Source organism: Corvus kubaryi, unplaced genomic scaffold (assembly GCF_017639235.1).
Source record: "Corvus kubaryi isolate FWS band 111438036 unplaced genomic scaffold, C.kubaryi_AGA036_p1.0 37397, whole genome shotgun sequence".
Classification (NCBI taxonomy): domain Eukaryota; kingdom Metazoa; phylum Chordata; class Aves; order Passeriformes; family Corvidae; genus Corvus; species Corvus kubaryi.
The window spans coordinates 16,020,065-16,039,178 of NW_024581136.1; the positions used below are offsets into that span (position 1 = coordinate 16,020,065).

At 38.4% G+C, this 19,114-nt stretch overlaps 1 protein-coding gene across 4 annotated transcripts in view; it reads right to left on the reverse strand.

Moving 5' to 3' along the window:
• NAALADL2 (N-acetylated alpha-linked acidic dipeptidase like 2) overlaps positions 1 to 19,114 on the reverse strand; it is a 421,951-nt gene that overhangs the window by 385,362 nt on the left and 17,475 nt on the right. For 2 of the 4 annotated variants that reach the window (XM_042041850.1, XM_042041851.1), the window contains exons 2-3: positions 11,468 to 11,524; positions 11,057 to 11,097 (exon numbers count right to left, since the gene is read on the reverse strand). The gene's annotated coding sequence lies outside the window, so the exon portion shown is untranslated. The remainder of the gene's footprint in view (positions 1 to 11,056; positions 11,098 to 11,467; positions 11,525 to 19,114) is intronic. The other 2 variants (XM_042041852.1, XM_042041853.1) reach the window with 1 other exon arrangement.

Consider the following 19,114-nt stretch of genomic DNA (forward strand, 5'->3'; position numbering starts at 1 on the left):
CTTACTCAGCCCTAAACAGAGTTTAAAACTTCTGCTAAATCCAGCTCTTAGAACTCAAGGCCTGTCAGATAAAAAATACTGAATATATTACAGCTTGAGAATAAACCCATACACGGACACTATTTACTTTAAACTACCAAAAAGAGTATTAATTGGTATTGCATTTGCAGTACAGGTGTGCTACTGGAATGCAAAGAAGCACAGATTATGCAGAATGAAGGACAGGCAGCGATTTTGAAATGTTAATTAGAAACACGAGGGATATGAAAGTGTAGTGGAAAAAAACCCAAATGTGCTGATTGTGAGAAAAAGAGGAAACCTGCTAGAGGAAAGCATCCAGAGTAACACTTCCAGTGAAACCAGAAAGATGCAGTTGGCAGAATCAAGTGTGCCCATAGAAAACCCCAGTTTGTGCAGTGTGCAGGGCACTGACCATCAGGCCACCTTTCTGCAGCACAGTACCCACAGACTCATCAGGTTCATCACAGGCCAACTGCATCTCCCACAGAAACCTCCAAGAGCTTTGTCACTGGAAAGCAACACCAAATAAAGCAACAGCTTCATTCAAACAAACAAACCCCCTCCACATTAAAACCGTAAGTTAATTAACACTCAGAGCAGTAATATCAGCATATTTGCTATCTGGATTTTTGTGGAAGATGAAAAAGCCATTTAATTTGAAATGCTTAAGATGCAAGATATACTATTAAGTAACAGTTTGCCTCTACACTTCACTTCTTTCTACTGAACTTGTTCAAAGACACAAGAGCTTTGACACAAAATTTCACGTTTTCTGTCATATCTTCCTGTACCTTCTATCGAGATGACTTTTTCAAGCTTCAGTCAAACCACAAAACAAACAAAAAAATCAAGCCAAACAAAACTTAGAAATAAATCATAAACTAACCTGATTCTGATCCAATTACCACAAACTGTAACATCAATTTAATCCCCCTAATACTAATGAAAGACAACAGAAAAAGTGAGAAAAAGAAACTTCTGGCTGTATCCTCTCTGCAAGAGGGAAGTTCAGATTAAATTGTTCAACACAGCACACTAATGCAATATTGCACCAACAAAGGGGGTTGTTCTGAAATAAAATCCCTACAATCAAATACACATTGAACTTTACTGATCCTAATATTTTAAGACAAGGGAATCGTGAATACATTATCAAATGAGGCTTACACACAGTTATTTGAAAAAAAGTCAAGTCTTTTAGAATTCAGAATATAAATTCCAAATACATCTAATTTTATCCCTTATAACTAATGGATCATAGAAGAGTAGTTACTAAATACACTAATGACATTAATGACATTTTAATATAGTCATGATAAGCATAGGAGTCTTACAGGCAAAACCAATGGACTATAAAGCTTCATTGTTCCAGTATGTAATACTGAAACCAGATTATTTCTTTTCTAAATTCATCATCCCAGACTCACCTGTAAAGAAAAGAAGGGTTTGGTTTTTTTTCCTACAGGAACATGAAAAATACTCCTGTGCATACATACATGCCCTCCTCAATAAAGTCATCCATATTTCTAGGAGTTGCTTCTTGTCACTCGGGCAACAGTTTTCCTTACAAAGGAACAAGACAATAAATTAAGTTATCCAGTTTTCCATTAGAGGAGGAATGAAAAGGCACCATATGAAATCGGATCCAAATTTCTCATCTTTCACACCACCTATATTTTAGGTGGTGCAATACAGCAGCTGCAGATTTAGGCTGCAGCTTGGGAGTTACCAGCTGACTGTGCCTACCTGGACTGCTGAATGCCAGAGGGCTCCTTCAGCATTCTGTCCCCACTAATGGTGCTATTGAGCCTGGTTTACTTCCTTTTAAACAGGAGACACAGGGAGAAACCAACAGCCTTAGGAGTACACTTGATACTCACTGTTCTCTGTATTTTACTCAGACGTTAAAACTGTTTCATTAAGGTTGACCTGTGTGCGTTTTTGTTTCTTTTTAAACAAACATTATTAACAGATTATTGTCACAGGCACACACACTTTAGGTAATTATGAAATCCTATTTTCAAGGAGGTAACAGTACTGTTAAGACAGCTTTGTAACGCTTTGGTTTTAATTTCTTGAGCCAAGCCTAATAACCCACTATTTTTAAAAGGCACATCTGATCTTTAATATTTAACAGAGCAAAACAAGCTGGCAGCAACCCATTCTTGCACTCACACATGCACAGACTAACAGAGCACATCCCTCACCAGCTTGGGGCCCTGAACCACAGAGACATTTCAAGCCAAGTTGTAGATACACCTTTTCTGACAAGACAGAATTGTTTGTAGTAGGATCCCTGCTGCAGGTACGTGCTCACCAAACAACGTGAGCAGAATGTCAGTGGGGCATGTACTGTAACCCCATTCACATCCAACCATCTCTTCTCCAAGGAAAATACCAACAAGATTAGAAGGTACAAGAACATGTTTCTTAACACTTAAAAAAAAGTCAAATTATAATAAATCCTTAACAATAATGACAAAACACAACCAGTTTTCTGAAGGAATTTTTATATTCAGACTGAACTGTAGGCTCCAAGACTTCAGGGACCCTTATGTAAAATGCAGATCTACTCTTGCAAGTTCCAGTTCTCATAATTGTCCAGTATGTCAGACACCAAAAACCTGAGCCCAGATTTTCAAATGTGTGTGAATGGAGGACAGTGGAGACTGCAATTCAATGGGATTTTATCAAAAAAATCTTTGTCAGACTTGGAAAGCATTGATTTGCTCAAATTCAAGCACACTTTTCACTATGAACCCTGTACCAAGCTCTTCCTCAAAACAACAAACAAAAGAACTGCTACTTCTCAATCAGAATTTCAGAAGTAAAAAGAGAAGGTCTGTGGCTCTGCAAAATCATTACTGCTGATTCTGTATGGAAGGCATTCACAAATTCTGAGAAAGGACTACAATAAAACAAATATTGCATGGATTAACAGGCATTCCAGATTATAAAAAAAAAAAAAAAAAAAAAAGGAAACATTTGAAACACTCCTCAAGAATTACTGTTTTCCCCTTCCTTTGCTTCAAATCCTAGACAACCAATGCCTCCATCAGGTACATTCACGTGGGCAAGGACAGAAAATCTCACATGACAAGTGGCTTCAGTGGCTTAGTAAACCTCAACCTGCCATTAAATGAAGACCAAGAACATCTTCATTTAACTCCATCTGACTGCTGCTTTAGCTCAGCAGTCATCTTGAACTTAGCATGTCCTACTCTAACACAGGCAGCCCAGAAAAGGTTCACAGGGCCTTCTCCACAGCAGGTAAAAAGACCTGATTTACATTCCACAGAGTTTACAGCACAAATTGATCTCCACACCACAAGACACTGAAGACGATGCATCAAGGACAAATGTAAACTAAGCAACTTTAGAGTGTTTTATGTTGTTACCTATTTTTCAGGTTAATACGAGGTCTTTACACTGGTACATTACTGTGTCTGAGGCCACTGGAGTTATACTGCAGTTTCTTTACCAGATTGCATTATATTTCTTCACAGTTCCTATCCACTTTCGAATTTAAGCAAACCCCAGGGAACGCAGCCGTTCCGTATTTTTGTTGATAGCTTTGCTGTTCTACCCCCATCTCTCTCAAGAGAGCTTGTTAGGTGTAATACCTCTAAGAAAAAGGTTTAAGCAACAGTTTGTTCCAAATCCTGAGAACAGTAAAAATAATTTTAATTATGTTCTCATTTCCATGCCAGGCCATCTTCTTTACTATGACATCCAACTACATTTTGCACTGCAACAGATTTTGAGAAACAAATGAAAAAACATCCCTGGCTCCTTAAGCTAGGAAGGCAGTTTTATTTATCCAGCAGTAGGTATCTGAAATGCCTATCATAAAAATACTATAAAAACAGTTGAACAGATATTTCTTGGCGCAAAGAAAGGCAAGAGAAAAATCTGCAGTATAGCTTGAAGACAAGTCTTCACAGCTGCATTTGTCAAGCTTCAGCTGATTCTGAATATATCCATTCAGTATAGGAAAAATCCAAATGAAAAACAACAGGAAAAAGAAAGATGTCAGGCTGCTTCTATTGGGTTGAAGGAACTAATATCACTATAAAAGCTATCAAACAAGATGCTCTCACTTCTTATTGCAAATGCATTCCTACAAACATTGCAGAAACACCAAACTATTCAAAACTAAAATGCAAAGCACCACATCCCCTGTCAGCTGCTGTGTCTGCCAGAGGCTTCAGTTCTGCCCCAGCCTTTTACTCCTACTCATGTCTCAACATGTACCTGTGAGACAGATTTTTCTGTGGGTTATGAGGAAGGCAACTAATGGATAAATGAAGATGTGAGCATAGATACAGAAAATTAAAAAAAAAAAAAAAATTTAATTTAGGAGGTCCAAAAAGGAATGGAAGGTGTTTACTGCTTTCACTGTAAAGCGTTAAAGGGTAATTGTGGCAGGGAAGATATAGGACATTTTCGTTTTTTTGACACATTTGTAAGTGACGGAATGTGGAGAAGTGTCAAACTTACCCTTTAAAGTTCTACAGTGATTCACCAATGAAATTGTCCTTCACATGAGGTAAACTGTGCTCATGAAAATATATTTCCAAAACACAATCTATTGTTTTCTGAATAATAATCACCATATAGCTGTTGACTAACCAGTGATAGTTCTACCTAGGCTAAACGGTAGTTATGCAAAAAAAGTCATACTTTGTAAAAATAACTGTCAATACACAGCTTGTAATGAATATTACTCAGTGAACTCACAACAGATCCAGAAGGTCTGCGGTGGCAAAGTCAGTGACTCCCACAGCAGTGTTTTAGGACATCAGGCATCGCTGATTTTAACAGAGGGCACAGCTGCACTTGGAGGAGCCAAGGTGAAAACAACAGGAATACCTAACCCTCAGAGAGAAGCCTCTCAAAAAGCTGGATCTGCCTACCTTCAAAGCCCTCAACCCTGTCTCTAAACACTGCCCTGAAAGCTGACGCTCCCCACTTCCATTTTCTGCAAGCCTCACATATTGGACAGTCTCCTTGTTGAAGCCAAAACCTCTATTACTTTAATTACAATAAATTTGTTGTGCTAGTGTTTTGTTCGGGGAGGGGAGCTGGGATGATTTTTTCAATCAAAAATTGTTCCATTTCTTGGTTATGGCTTCAGCTTTTGGTGAAAGTAAAACCATTGTAAAACATTTATCTCTGTGGAGATGAGCTCTCTTCCCTAACGCACTGAGACGCCTTGGAGCACCGAAAGTGTTCATCCGAGGATGGTGAAACATTTTGCTTTGAGCAGTTCTGTATCCATGCATATAAACTCCATCTCCAGCAGGTAAGATTCATAATGTTGCTGAAATGCATCAGAGCCTTGTCAACCACATCACCGGGATAGGGATGGTTTATTCATAGAGGGAGAGTCATATTCTTTCTAAGAAAAATATTTTAAAAATCCTTGCAATTGACAGTATGTTACATAAAGGGGTCTCTTAAGTTAACAGCTGGAACAGCTCGATTTCCTGATCACTGACCAGTATTGCTGATCATATTTAAATGTCACTCCAGCCTAGCATTTGCGCTTGATCCTGCTTCCATTAAAACAAATGTCAGAACTCCCAGGAAGATTATCTCCTTCACAGGCCTTAAGGCTGTATGAAACACTCTTTTTGAACTCAGATGTGCTATAATTAGAACAGCATAGTCTTAAAGAATTATTAAGTATACGGAGAATACCAAGAGGATGCTAAATATTGCACCTGTGCCCTGAACTACAGCAAGGTGTTAAGCACCTATTTCAGCTTCCATATTTTCTTTAATTTTTCAATAGTCATGTGAGAAATAATGATCTATACCTTGGCTGAAAATTTGGTTTTGCACAATAAATATGCATTTAGATATTTAGCAACTAACAAATAGTGATTATGCTCCTTTGCTTGAAACCTAAGGCTTGCTTCATGGGTCATACAAGAGAGTTGTTAGTCCTAACCTGCACATATGGAACCACTCATGCCTTTCTTTGTGCTAAGGCATGCAGCCTCTGCAAAAGCACGGAATTATTCACCTGAGTGAAACAGTCAAGGCAGGCCTTCAATTCAGTGCTTCCTTAATTAGACTTCTGAACTTTTGCTGCACATTCCCAAAGCCTGCACCAGAGTGAACTAGACCTCAATGCCCGGTTTCTCCAAGAAAAGGGCTTTATTTTGGGATATGGCAGCAAGGGCCCTTCCACCACTGCAGCTGAAAACGTTAAGTACAGGAAGGATTAATGCTGAGTACAAACTGAAACACAGCAGAAACACACAAGTCTGGTGGGCTGGAAAGAACCTCTCAATTGCAACACACTTCACAGCACAATCAGAAAGATGTTCTATAGAAGAATAATAAAATGACAGTAAAATAATGTCCTTGTGGATTTTGGAATTCCTGCTATAAGCAGGGAAACGTTTCAGCTCAGAGGGGTTGCCCACAGAATCATTTCTGATCACACCCATTGAGTAATTCCAGTCTTCCTCCATCTGAGACATGCATTGTCAGTGTCCCTCCCCTTCCAGACAACACAAACCTCTATTACAAACTCATGCTTAGAGCATTGGGCAGTTAACAAAAATAAAAATCCAAGAAAAGCCCAATCAAGGCTGATTTGCAACACTGTCTCACTATACAAACCCAGCTCTCCACCCACTGCTGGGAAAAAGAAAAGTGCTCAAAATTCTCATCCTTTAAATTTACAGTATGCAGCCATTGCTGGATGAGTTTACACCAGCTGCAAAAATCCATCATCTGTAACAAGAGATTCTTCTTGTGTTGGCACAGACCTTCTAGGAGTCTTAAGTCCTCACAGAAGACAAATACCTCACATGCAGTTTTCTTTAAGGCAAACACAGCATTCCACGTCAATTTTTAATTTTAAGATAAATACTTTCACTTCCAGTTTGCTACAAGCAAAAATCACTAAAAGCATGAGCCTTTTATGAGTTTTGTAAAATAAACATGCTGGTCTAGAAAAACTATTCTTTGTTTTACAGATGATTTTATAGTTCAGTGGCATTTCCATGGCCACTCATGCACCACTGCAGTCAGAAAAGATGAATTCATCCCTCTAAGGAATTAATGCAATACTGAAGGATTATATTATAGTCTTCTAATTACTTTATGGCACCCTACAGAGAGAATCAACTTTGAACAGCAACACATTTCTGTTGATGAAAACATTGCTCTACTTATGTATCATTTTAGTATGGCATGTGAGGCTGTCACAATCTACCTCCTGCATGCAAGTCAAGCTTTTACAAATGTTAAAAATCTTAATTATTATACTTAATTCAAGAACATTAAGCCAAATTCTTCCCCAAAACAGTAGAAAATAAGGGAATACTCCTAACAACAGATGGTGGGGGATGGAAGTCTGTATTTGTTTCTTTTATATGAAGACATTGTACAAAACCATTGCTCTACTGGAGACCACTGTTATTGGTGACAAGTTTGCACAACCTGTTTCTACAGCTACAGAAGACTCACAGGAATTGTATTCGGCACTCAAATTTAGCTATAATTCTGAGAAAAGCCCAAGGACATACTTATCAAATACAGCCAATACTATTACCAGAATGGCAATTCATTGATCTTTCTTACAGTAATTCCAATCTATATGCAGGCATATGAACTTGAAAACCAATTCTGAATGGGATTTCAAACACTTTTGTTCTAGGAAATGTAAAAAAAAAAAATAAACTACCAACCCCAGCTGTAATTATCATTATTTGTTGCTTAAAAAAATACTACAATTTCATAGAGAAAGCTCAAAATGCATTAGGTCCTGCTAATGTTTTTCTGTGCTGAAAACATTCCCAAGATGCTCATGCTAAAATAACAACCCCGGGAAATGCAGTCAAAGACATTTCCCTGCCCCTCCAAATAGACTATGCAGAGACAATCACACCACATGCATTTCAAGTCAGGTTTTGACCAAAAACTCAGGTTTCTAGGGTTCAGCACATGAGTTTTGGCCCCTGCCTTTGCTCTGCTGAGTTGGCAGCAATTAAACCACTTCACCATTAAGCCACTCCTGGTATGTTCCTGTATGGTCTCAGCAATTTTCTGATGGTTACTCTCTCAGACCATCGTTACCACACAACAGCTAGAGGCAGTCGTGGGAGAACGATCAATTAAGCACATGATTAGCAATTTTTGTTGCCCTGTCCAACCCCCTCAAATTAAGTGGTTCAGGCTTGACCATTGTGCCACAATGAAAATGAGTAAAACACGTTTTACCTCATTATTCCTGTTTGAATAGCAAATTACCTAAAACCAAGTCATTCAGCCATGGCAATGAGGAGCTGCAAATTGTTTGTTAGCATTGTCTTCTCCACATGTCCTTTCTGCTGTGAGTTCTATTACATCACTTGCAATTTACAAAGCCAAAACGCAAAACACTTCAGAGGACACTTCAAAAATAACAGTGTTTTGTAACAGCTAAGAGGGGGCAGCAGCACAGAGCAGAACCTCAGATACAAAGAGGTGAGGAACAATTTCCTTATTCCATGAGTGACCTCTCTGAATTCAATGGAATAATATGGAATTTAAGAAATAACACGGTGCAAATCAGAAGAGGTGCTAAAAAGTGGACTGATTTCAACTAGGAATGATCCTCAGGATTTTAAAGTGCATCTTCTAAGATGAAATTGTAATAACTTAATTGACAAACTTATTAATTATAACCCCTCTAAACCTTATCTTTTCCTACTTGACCAGGTTATCATCCCTTACTTCCCCCACCCTCTCCTCTGTCAATTATTTTTTCTTCATACACAGAAAAGGTGTCTTATTCCATGAAAAGTCGTGTATTTGGGCACTAGGAAGGGTCTATGATTTATCCTGCTGAAATGAGACCAGCATCCCCATGACTTAGAAATACAGCACCTTTCTTAAATTAAAAAGGAAGAGAGACATTTGTGTATGGAAATAGGGTGAAAGAATATTCTGGGTCCAGGAGCTAAACAACTGTTGGCAAGAACAGCTAAGTCAAATTAGCTCTTCCTAGGCTCATTCCCAGCCTTCAAGTTCTGCACTGAACTGAATAAGCACAGTGGTGGTGTTCACGTGTTTCTGTTTCACTTTGTTAATCTGTCTTTGCTATTTGCTGGGTGGAGACCTCAGACAATCTCCCACTAAAGTTATTTTCTAACTCATGGCAATGTTGTCAGCCATGATATTTCATCCACTGCTTGTAGGGACACCCAGCACTTGAGAGCAATCTCACGATTCAGACTAATATATGGAACTAATTCCCATATATGCCAACAGCTGGGATACAGATATTTACATCTGCACAACCATGGATCAGAGTATGCTCAGCTCTGTAGAAGCTGGGACACATCAACATCAGTAACACGATCAAATGTGCTTGACTGAAAATTTGGTGAGTGAAAGTCTAAGCTTCTGCAAATCTGCTAAGTCATATTTAAACATATTTTTGTTCCAAGGCATTTTGGGAGAATTCTGGATTGGCCTTTGCAGCACTGCTTTACCACTAAGTGCATGCCCCATTTAGATGTGAAGTGCTACAGATTTCCATTTAGAGTTACCTCAAAGCAATTTACTGTATAAGCCAAACAGGAGGGCAGAGTTTGGGGAATGAACAGCACTGACAATGATGACTTCTTTATTTTCCTCCCAGTTTTACTTCCTTCCATCTCTGTTTACAGTAATATTAATTAATTACACCAATATAACAGCCTTGAACTGTCTGGTTCATTCCTTGAAACTATGTCATCATCTTCCACACTGCCAGAATTAATTTTCTGTCTTTACAGATTCACATCTTAGATTTTTTTTTTTTACTCTTCTAATACAAAAGAAGAACAGCAAGGCTGGGCAGCCCACTGCTGCAAACGCAGTATTAGAGACTGCTATACAGAGCTTTGTCACAAACTTTGTACTACCATGTAAACAACACTGTCCAAAGTACAAATTAAGGGTGCTCTTTGGAAGTTCTAGTTAACAAGTTTTGATTTCTAGTTAAAAGAAGAAAAATAAAAAGGCTGAGCTGTCAGGAAACAACAGTTATTTCAAATATTCATTTTAAATTTTCTTTTAGAACAAATTCAACACATTTCATACTAATTAAGCAAAAGGTATATCAGAACAGCAAAAACTAGACATGAAATACAATGTATTAAAAATGCATAAACAGCTGACAAATATGCATTCACCAATGAAAGCAAATTTCAGCAGTGCTAAAGTAGAGCTCATCAAGCTCCATTAAAATCCCAGCTGAAAGAGGAATAGAAGCAAAACTTGTGCATAAGGCAAGTGACACCATAAATTGTTCCTGATTCCCTTACAGAGTCCAATTCTTCCGCACTTTCCTAGGAGTCTCCAGAGTGCAGAAGCAACACCAAAGTGATTTTCTTCAGTTCTCTTGTTTTTTTAAAAATCTGATAATAGCAATAGTGATAAAATGCAGCAAGTTTTTTTTTTTAAATATGCTATGAAAAAACATGCATTGAATAAGGGATTTTTGGCTGTTTGCCAGATTGCAAAAGGCGTGTGAATCATTATTGAAGAATCCCTTCAGAAATACAAAGCCATCAGGAACCAATTCTTTCTATATGGTGTGAGTTTATTTGTTGAAGTTAGTGGAAAGTAGTAATCTCTTGTCCTATTACTATTTGCAGGTTACACTTCCTGGACATCACAGAAAATGCAGCAAGGATGAAAATTACTCTTAAATGTAGCACTAGGTCTGTCTTCAAAAATCTTCAACTCCTATTTAAAGGATCACAGGTATTTCTCTGGATGTTAATGAAGTTTCTTTCACAGCAGTTTTAGTAAAATACTGTATTTTTGATTGCAATCTCAAAAACTGAAGAAAAAAACAACTAGTTTTGTTAGATGTGATTGTAGTTTAGATACTTCGTATCTAAACCATCTCAACTATTTCTTGTAATGACATTTCGACAGATATCCAATCTTATGGTAATGCTTTTGCATTAAAAGGAGTAGACTGATATTGCACATTAAGTTCACTTACAGAGCCAGCAAATACGTAAGAAAAACAACTTACCTTTTGATATGCTTACAAGCAGCAAAATGCACTATAACCATCTAACATACAGTGGAAGAGTGAGAAATTATAAATATGGGAAAAAAGAACACTATCAACTTAGAAGTACATATTCTTTAGAAACAAATAAAACCACATAGCTATTTATATTTTATGTGGCTACTAGAACAGCACACAACATTTTGCATAGTAATTACCATAATGTGCAAATACTTCTATAGGAGAAACTACGAAATAAATCTGGTTTTTAGTGGTATTCTCAAGCGTGGATTGTATTATGCAGCTTCTATACACACTCATAAGGTAATTGGTAAGAACTTCTAGCATTTCATCCTTCATAGGCACTGAAAAGTCAGTGTTATTTAACTGTTGCACAAATGTTAATAAAAAGTCATAATCCAGGGATCTTACCCCGGGACAACAGAAGGAATCCAAGAACCCAAGTTATTTCCAAAGTCCAGACGAGATCTGAAAGAGAGAATAACAAAGGGTTTGTGACAAAGCTGACACGGAGTCCTCTGAAAGCAGCAAAATCAAATGTGACATTTTTCATTTATTTGTAAATGCCTCTTTGGCAGTATGCTCACTCCAAACGACAGCTGACTCTTATAGAATAGGGGAGGTGATGGTAAAATAGAGGAATCCTGACAGTTGCTTTAATGAGATTCTGTGTTAGGATCACTCCACCACTTTCCCTCAACAAGGAGTGTGCCCTTCACTTTCAATCTTATAGCCTCCAATTTGGAAAGCATTAACCCTATGAAAAACTCAACTCAGCCTCCTTTAATCACCATCACAGCTCTTCCTTCCACCTCCTTCACCATCTCACTGACATTTATCTATGGAGTCCACTCACAATTTTAAAGTACGTGTAAGTAGCATAGAGCAAATTAAACTTCAACCTGATAGCATTACTTTAATCAAAGTCTAGTTGCAGTGTGTGTGGTGAGAGGACAAGAATATTGAAAAAGACCTTAGCTGATATTAGGAGTGCAAACACACAGAGCCTTCCTTCCAGCTGTAGGAATTATGCTGCTGGAAGTGTTCATTGCAGGAACCTCTGATGCTCACATTTTCTTTATTACAAAAATAAATAGGGAAATCTGTAACATGACAGGGAACTTGCCTTGCAAATACTGAGAGAATAATCATTCTGGGAACAGAAGCAGACAAGGAATTTTAATAACTGCAACAACAGGGAACATGATACCAAGTATTTCAGGAAGAGGCCACTGGCTTGAGGGTCGAGTGCTTGAGTGCACTTATTCTGACATAACTCTTATCTGACACATTCCATTCTTATGTTTTCCAACAGTAACACATATTTTGTTGTTCAAACTTGTTTTCTAGTGCTATATCACATATCTTTCAATGAAACTAGGTGACAGTACTGAATATATCATGGTAGCCTGAGGCTGCACTGAAATTAGTATTTTATCCTCTGTTAACATCAGTAAATCATTTGTATTACAATGGCAAGGTTTTGTAAGAAAAACACAAACACACAAACAAAAACCACCTGTCCTAGTGGCATTGCTACAAGAAGCCCGAATCCCAGCTCTTTTGCATGCTCTAGCATCTTCTGAGATGAAGCTGGGGAAGGCATGAGAGAACAAGTCCTTTGAGGAGCAGCTGAGGGAGTTGGGGGTGTTCAGCCTGGAGAAAAGGAACCTCATCAGTATCTACAACCACCTGAAAAGGAAGCTGTGGCCAAGTGGGGGTGGTCTCCCCAGCAGCAAGCAAAAGGACAAGATGAAACTGATACAAGTTGTGCCAGGGCAAGTTTTAGACTGCCTATTAGAACAAATTTCTTCACTAAAAGCTGTGTCACACCCTGGCACAGGTGCCCAGGGAAGTGGCTGAAACCCCATGCCCAGTGGTATTTACAAGATGTGGCACTGGGGGACATGGGCTCGTGGAGGACTGGGAAGTGCTGGGTTAATGGTTGACTCGATTATCTGATTCTAGGCAAACAGGCTTGGTTTGAAAAAACTAAAACATCTGCAGTTGTACTGGTCAGAAAACAACTCCATCTCACCTCTGGAAGAAAGCTGGCTAGTAAGTCATGTTTGGGAAGTTTGCAATGAATTACTCTATACCACAATCTGCTAATCAATATACAACAAACATTGAATAAATCATTCATTTCTTGAAAGAAGAGAGAGAGATGGGTTATATTCATGAGTTACAGAGCAGTTTGCTTGACAGCCTTTAGAGAACCAGAGGAGTAGTCCATGGCTCAGAAAAACTTGTTTTTCACTGGATTAATTAGCTAAAAAAAACACCCAAAACTTTTTGAGAGTATTGTGGAGCTTTCCAGAAAAAAGCTTTTCGGCACCTTCAAGTTGAGGATGCAGACTAAAGGCACAACTCTGAAGCCTTTTACAAAATCCTTCCTGGTGTATAAGATCTTTAAGAGTCTCAATTGATGGAATCAAGGATTGTGATTCACTTTCAGTATCAGCATTTTTTTTCTGAGATTCACTCTTTGCTGAAACTCTTTTAAATTACCATAACAAAGCCCAGCACATCATTAAATCACCTCCTGAGCATATCAGTCTGAGTTAACAAAGAAGAAAAAATAGAGTACACTTTAAAACAAATTCTCTGGAAGTTTTTTCTGATTGATATCAAATTTCCTAAGTTAAATGACCCGTCGTATCTCATTCCTAGAAATACACAGTTACTCCTAGCAACCTTTCCCACTTGGATGGAAAGCAGAAAAGGCCAGATTCTGGCCTCTACTCTGGTAAGGGAGTACCAATGAAAAATAATGAAGTCAGCACACATTTGGAAAGAAAATTACAATTTAGCTCCAAGGAAGGTTGCTTTATAATTCAGACAGGTGATCCGGATGCCCAGCAGAGCAATAATGACAAACATCACATACTAGAGGGAGTATAAATTTTAATGATATCACTCATAAAACCCACATTTTAAAGGTTACAAAACAGAAACAAGCTTACAAAAAACCCACATAAATCATTCAAGGTGTCAGGTTCCTACTCCTTAGCTATTTTAAGAACTAACAACCTGTCCATCACTAAATAAACTGGAATATGCTGCACTCATTTATGCAGGACTGAAAAGGGATTGTACACTAGAGTTCAGCGACATTCACCACCTCAGACTCTATTCTTTACAATAGCAATAGCCATTTATAACTTCACTGATTTATTCATTACTTGACAAAATTAAACAAAACCACTTGACCAAATTCACTTACCTCTAGACAAGATCACAACAACACATAATTAGCACCATAATTACATGGACTTCTAATTCAGAGATATTAATGCACTTCACTATTTGCTCATACACACCTCTTTGTGGGCCCTTAAATACAGGGCATTAATGGAGGATTAACGGGGCATTCCCATCAACAGACCAGATCACTTTCATCCCATGCAGATGAAAGAGAAGCAGAAGCTTATATTATCATTTTTAATTAATGTAAGTGGTCTGCAATTACAACTGCATCTATTGCTGTCTCTATATACACTCTATCAACACAGAACAATTTAAATGGCTGGTCAGTGAAATGGTGACTCAGGGCCAATAAACCACTGTGAAGAGTGAACTTTGACAGACCCATCATTCAAACCCACAAATCACCTTCTGAGCTGGGTTTTACAGAAATGATGTGGAGTTTGACTCAGTGGTCATTTCTCTTAGTCACAGAAGCTGGCACCTCCATTTCAGTGCAAGTAACTTTCAGCTCCACAACACAAACATACTCTGGGCTCCCCCTCTGGGAGCAGCACCCCAAGGGCCAGGTTCACCACAAAAAGCTTCCCTTGCATAAGGCTTTCTGCATTCCATCTCAGAGATCAGGCCTTCAGGATTTAGTTTTCAGAGCTCACTCTGTTTTAACGTTACCTTTTTTTTCCTTACTATCCCTTTATATTTGAGCTGTTTAATGGATAACTCAAAGTTGATTTATTCATTATTTCAGAAGTAGACACACATTGAAAGACACTTGAGCAAGGTCATTTTGCCTTTCTCAAAGTCCAGCAAGATTATCAGTAAAAGCCTTATCCAAAATCCTCCCATGTCAAACAAAATATTTCTACTGGCTGGATTTAATACTGAATGCAGATTTGGGATCTAGTCTCAATCCAAATGGGAGTGCAGCAATCAACCACACAGCTACAGAGCTCTCCCTGGTGACACTCATGGGATTTCAAACTGCAACCTTGCATTGGAAATTTCTGCATTCAATTACCACTTATCAGAGGCCACCAATCTCTTAAACTTTAACGGTTAAAGAAAACTCAGTGTTTGGTTCACAAAGGCAATAAACACCTTAATGCTTTTAGTAAGCTGTTTGCCTTATGCTGTGTTCTTAGCTCTGGAATCTTTTCCTGTAGCTCTGGAGGAACTTTCTTTAAGTAAACTGCTAACCTATTATTTTTCCAGTCTTTGTTTTCTCTAGGAAATTATTTAAGAAGAAAACCATCGAACAGTGATCTCAGCATTCATAGAGCAGTGAACTTCAGAGACAGTAATTGCATAGCTGTGAGCTATGACAACTTTCCCATGGGGGAGAAATGACCTGGTAATTCAAGAATGACAAAGTCAAAAGTAAGGTAAGCTGGGGGAGGGAAAGGATTTCCCCCTAGGATGAGATAAATATAATTTCTCACAGCAGTGTATATGTCTCTTAAGCCTCAGGTGGTTTTAAGTTAATGAGATTAGTTCCAGCAGGCAGTGAAATCCCAGGATATAGGATTTATATTTCAGCACTTTTCACTTCATCCAGCAAGCACGGTGGAGTCAATCTTTGTGTCATTTTGTTATTGTCCTGGTTTGGGTCTTGTTCTCAGGCTCAAGCCTGGCTGAAGCACCTCATAACTTTGACTTAAAAGCTTAAGCATCATGTAAAGAGTGTGTTTAAATGTTTAAAAGGGAGGAGAAAGGCACCAGGCTTAATCTGTAGAAAAGGATTTTTTTTAACTTTTCAGATGTGTTTTTATTCAATGGAATTTGTTCTTGTTTCTTGTACTGTAAGTAAACCAAGGTCACATGCATTTTTATCCTGAACACACAAAAAGCCCCCAGAATGCACTGCTGTAAGAAACACTGCCTTTAAAATATTTACACCCTAAAAAGATGGACATTAACAGGTTTGGATGACTGGCTAGCTTGGTGTTCTACCTGCTCAGTGATTGCCACCCAGCTTGGCAATAACCAAAATGAGCTTCTATCCAGTGACCACCCACTGGATGTACAAGCTGCAGTTTCACTCCAGTCCCCAGAACTGCTCATACAAGAAAACCTTCACTCCTTTATACCATTATAAGAGCTGTTAAGCAGAAGGCTTTTAGAAGATATAAAAAATAGGGAAAAACTGAGGTCAGTGATAACACTAAGAATTCTTCCACATCCAGCCCAATTTTCACTTACAGTCACTGAATATGAAGAACAGCTAATTTAACTATTGTCTTGCATACTACTTTTGGCTGTGAATCTAAATTTAACCTTAATGCCATCACCACCATAAAGAAAATGCAGCAAAATCCAGTGTTGCCAACAGGCTTTAGGAAGCGCTTTCCATTCCAACAGGGGAATGACCTTTACTCCTCTTGAGCAAATGTGCAGACATCACATCAAGAAAATGTTCGTATTAGTCCCAGGCTCCTTTCCAAGACAGTCTGATTAAACTTCATATCCAGAAAGCACACAGAGGAATTATTTTTATTGGGGTAATTTAACCTCAAAATACAATATGAGCTCTATTAAAAAGACTTTTCTAGAATGCCCAAGTCCATTACAAGGCAAGCTGTGCTTATTTTAGTTTTAACTTACAAGCCTGATTTTAATACAGGCAGATCACACCCAGACATCAGTGTTTGAAGTTTTCTGTTGGTTTATTTACTTCTACTCACAAATCTGCCTTCTCATTCTGCGTCAAAGCACTACCCCACATTATCTCTACTCTTCATCCCGTCCAGAGATGTCCTTCCTACTTCAGGCTTTAGCACTTTATTAGCCAGGTGCTTTCAGTTACATATGAAAAGTTCAACCATCTCTTTGCCAAAAGAAAGAGTGAGTTCCATCACTCCTCAGAGCCTTACTCTGACAAAAACTAAAGTTATTCAAAGTTCAGAGATTCATTTCCTTTTCCTCTGGAAGAACCTCAGCTGGTACAAACACGTATCATGTCACCAAAGAGAGGCAACATTGGCAAGTGAATCTGAGGACAGAGGCCGAAGTCTGACCACGAACTGGACTCTGGCACAGTTCAAAACTCTGCAACCTGATATGCTGGATAAACACCTGAGCAACCAGTATCCACCAATACCTGGGCTGGCTGTAACTTGGAAAAATGCAGCTGTACAGGGATGTAGTATCCCACACAAGTGAGATAAAAATGCATTTGCCTGTAAGACACCCAAATGTTTGCTTACTTGCAAAGTAAATACACATTTGCTGTCAAGTTAAACCCAATGAGTATTTCCACACGTGCACAGATCAAAGCATGCAGTTTTCAATTAAATATAACATGCAAATAGGAATTCCAACAATAAGAAAATGAACTACCAGGGTAGTTACTTGGGAAGTACTGCAATTGTGTCATCAGAATGCATTATGCTTTGTGCTGGCAAATGAATTATTTTGTAATGGGTCAGAGAACTCCTTTCCACACACTTCAATAATCAGCACACAAACTTCAAAGGGCTATCTATTTTAAATCTCTGCCATCATTTCGCTAGCCTCTGAAAGAAACAGGCCTACCGAAAAAATACTTCTCCAAGTATGACAACCAGGTGCATTACCTTAAAATGTTTCCAGAAGAAAACAAAATGCAATGCTCTGCAAGTATTTACATTTCTTTTAAGGTCAGGAAGGTCAATTAAAATGAAGGATTTTGATTTCTAGCACAATTACAAATCAAGCCTCATACACAAATACCTGCCACAGGAAAAAGACTTTAAAAGAAGTGATCCTTATTAGATGTACAATAGTCTAGAGGATTTTTGCAGGAAAAAAGTGCAGCATTGTCATTCTATTTTAAATAGTTAATGTGTGTTCAAGTGGCCTTAATCTACTCTGACCAGGTCTTTAAAAAGGAAAAGTCTAAATGCTTGCTTTAACCTTACCCTTCTCTTGGTCAGTTCCACTTTTGCTACATGCAGTTTCATTGCTAAAAGAATCATTGCACAGAAGTTCCCTTATAGAGCCTATTATCAGCATTTGGCTGGAGACAGCCCAAAAGCACTAAGCTTCCTGAAAAGCAAAAACGAGAGAGTCAAGCTCTAGCTTTTCACAAAAACAAGGAAAAATGGCCTGCTTTTGAGAACAGCTTGCTGCACCCCTCTTAGCTGGCAAAGAGCTGCAATTTTACAACTGCACGTCACAAGCTTTGGATGCTCTCTCCTCCATCCAGAGGGCCATGCATCCATAGAGCTGGTTATATGTAAGTAAGCACAAAGTTGTGCCCTGACATTTCATTCCCGTGGAGCAGATGCAGAACAGAGCATGTAAACCAACAGAGCTGCTGTAAGTAAAGGGACAACTCATCCAGTTCAGTCCCAGAAGGTGTGAAGAGAAACTCATGCCTAGATGTGTACAGGTATCTGTCTTTATGCTTTGTTTCTTCATCTCACCTATATATGTTTATCTCTTTATGTCTGCAATGTTTAAAGAAAACTATAACTCTGGAAAATTGAGTTTTACAGAAAAGGGGGAGGAATTTAGTCTCCACTATACTGCTCTAAAAATGGTGCAAAGGGCACGTATACTTACAGACACACTTTCCTGCAGAAATAGAAAGTAGCCTTAATATAAGTGGGGAAAATATCACAGAGTTCAGGGAGGAAATTCCACTTTGAACATGAGTATAATCCAAGAACTGCAGCTGTGTCTGGCCTGGGACAGAGCACAGCCTGTCAGAGTCTGGTAAGGCTGAGTGATCTGAGTGATGCTAGAGAATGGCAATACTAAAGATGCTCAATTTTGCTTGCATTGCAAATAACACAAAACAAGACTACTTTTGAGGAAGAAAAAACAAAACAAAACAAACAAGGCGATAAAACATCAAGCTTGAAGTCTTCT